Genomic DNA, 2,462 nt, shown 5'->3' with positions numbered 1-2,462 from the left:
GACGTGATGAGAGACCATCTAATATCCTGCCTGCAGAATGGCAGGATCACAGGCTTTCCCAAAAAGGTCAATTAGCGACTCCATGTCTTTCATGACATGTCGAGTCTATGATGGGCCAAGAGATCGCCCTGACCAGAAGCCTGATATTACCGAAACAGACCTAGATCCTCTACTTCACCAAAGCTGCAGTCTCTTCCTAATTCCCAGATTACAACCGCTGGCCCATGGCACAGGTCTACAACCCACAGACTTGTTGGCATTAGTAAGTAACCAGTGACTATTCTAAGTTTCATCATTTCCGTGTACTGATTGTAATAATGTCTTCTCATGTGATAATATATGTATGTGTAGAAAGTACTTAGACAACACCAAATGTTCGGGGTACTCACACCCCACAATCATTGGCCTTTTAGCCTATGGGCCCTATAACTTTGCTGTGTCTATAGTTAGACCTATTTATGAGGGGGGGTAGCCTAGTTTATTATGTTAACTCGGACCTAGAGACCCGATTATCAGGCAGTTGTGTCCCAGGAACATTTGTCAGACTATCAGATGATAGGGACCACATCCATGAGGAGACCTTGTATCCTCATTGTGTATATTGATGATTTGGTGTTTTCTGTATAATTTGGACACAGCGGTATCCACTGGTCACCACTGGAAATTAAAACAGCATGGGGTTAAGAAAGCAATTGCAGCAGATCGGATCACCAGAGGTCTGAGACAAAATGAGGTGCAGAAGAAACCATCTCCTGATCTTCAGTGACCCCTGCTAGAAGGTATTGGCCTTAAGAACCAAAAAGAGCCCTAAATAAGGTAAGATCCTTGTGACAGGAGTCATAAAATGTAATGTGATTTATAACAGGAGCTCATAATAATAATAGACATGATGCCAAATTCTGGTGACACCAGAGTGATGACACAGAATAATTTAGGGTTTAGATTCTCCACGAAGATGAGCAGAGCAGTAGACATTAGTGGAAAATCATCCAAATCGCCTGATACATGGCATATAAGAATGATAAAATTCTAACTGCTACAGTCACCACTAGGGGGAGCTCCCATTGAGCTTGATATGTAGATCACCTTGAGCAATGTCTCCCAGAATTTTAACTATGGAAGTGTGTAAGAAAGCAGGGGTTTTGGCGATTTGTATCAGGAAAACTGAGCTCCAAACCTTCCTGAGCTCCAAAAATATATGAAAATAAATTAGCCCACGTTTATAAGGTGTATTCTGTTTATGTTGGATATAGCAGTGGGTCCCAGAACAAGAATAACAGCTATAACAGTCAATGACATTGATAAGCGTTGGTATCGCTGTTAACAACATGGGCCCAAGTTTACAGTTGAAGGGATTATAATGACTCACAGTGACCGGGAGTAAATTGTGTGACACTCACATGTCATTTTCCGTTGTTCCATGTTCAGTCATAATTAGTTATATTTTTTGCATCTGCAGATCACTGTACCAGAGCGGGGGTCTCACTGTGTCCCTGCAATGAATATGGGATACAGCTGGAGGTGATGACTCTACCACAAGTCAGCGACATGGTGGCCACCATGTCAGGATCAGATGACCTGCACTTCAGCAAGAGGCAGATTCCGGGCTCGGTCTCTGCACTCACCCACCGGACTTTCTGCAGTCAGACGTATTCACTAAAGAAGTGAGTTTCCTGCTGCATCAAAGGCAGATTCCAGGCTTGGTCTCTGCACTCACCCACCGGACTTTCTGCAGTCAGATGTATTCACTAAAGAAGTGAGTTTCCTGCTGCATCAAAGGCAGATTCCAGGCTTGGTCTCTGCAATAACCACTGGACTTGACATTCACCGGACTTTCTGCAGACAGATGTATTCACCAAAGAAGTGAGTTTCCTGCTGCATCAAAAGGCAGATTCCAGGCTTGGTCTCTGCATTCACCACTGGACTTGACATTCACCGGACTTTCCACAGACAGATGTATTCACCAAAGAAGTGAATTTCCTGCTGCATCAAAAGGCAGATTCCAGGCTTGGTCTCTGCAGAAGTCAACCTACTTGACATTCACCAGTTTTCCACCGCCTAGGGGAGGGGCAGTCCTTCAGCCATGGCTCCCTAGAGGTTTCCTCCACTGGGGGTTTTTCCTCTCCTGAGTGCTGAAGGCCCGACTCATCCTGAGTCAAAGGCCCATCATCAACAGGGCCACATTTAAGACCAGTGCCCTGACTTCTAATGAGAACATCTACTGTACATTTGATACCTTGCAGTTAATAAAAAAGTCAGTGTATATTAAGTAGTGGTGTGTCTGAGCCTCTTTATGAATCTTCATAGTTAACTGGATGGGGGTGCAGGGTATCCGACCCTTGCTGCTCAGATAGTGATGGCCTTTCTTGCTTTTACAGCTAGGCTTATTTCTTTTATCCCCTACCTACAGTGGGGGACTGATTGGTGGGGACTGTTGGGTCCCCTATGATCATGAGAATAGG

At 44.6% G+C, this 2,462-nt stretch overlaps 1 long non-coding RNA gene across 1 annotated transcript; it reads left to right on the top strand.

Moving 5' to 3' along the window:
- Nucleotides 1-767: 767 nt before the first annotated feature.
- Nucleotides 768-1,710, top strand: LOC121009211. The gene is made up of 2 exons (XR_005780721.1): nt 768-816; nt 1,460-1,710. It is a non-coding gene; the product is annotated as an uncharacterized LOC121009211 (long non-coding RNA).
- The last annotated feature ends 752 nt before the right edge of the window (nt 1,711-2,462 follow it).

Source organism: Bufo bufo, chromosome 8 (assembly GCF_905171765.1).
Source record: "Bufo bufo chromosome 8, aBufBuf1.1, whole genome shotgun sequence".
Taxonomy (NCBI): Eukaryota; Metazoa; Chordata; class Amphibia; order Anura; family Bufonidae; genus Bufo; species Bufo bufo.
The sequence above is the reverse complement of the archived record's forward strand: the minus strand, read 5'-3'. Positions and strand labels throughout refer to the sequence as shown.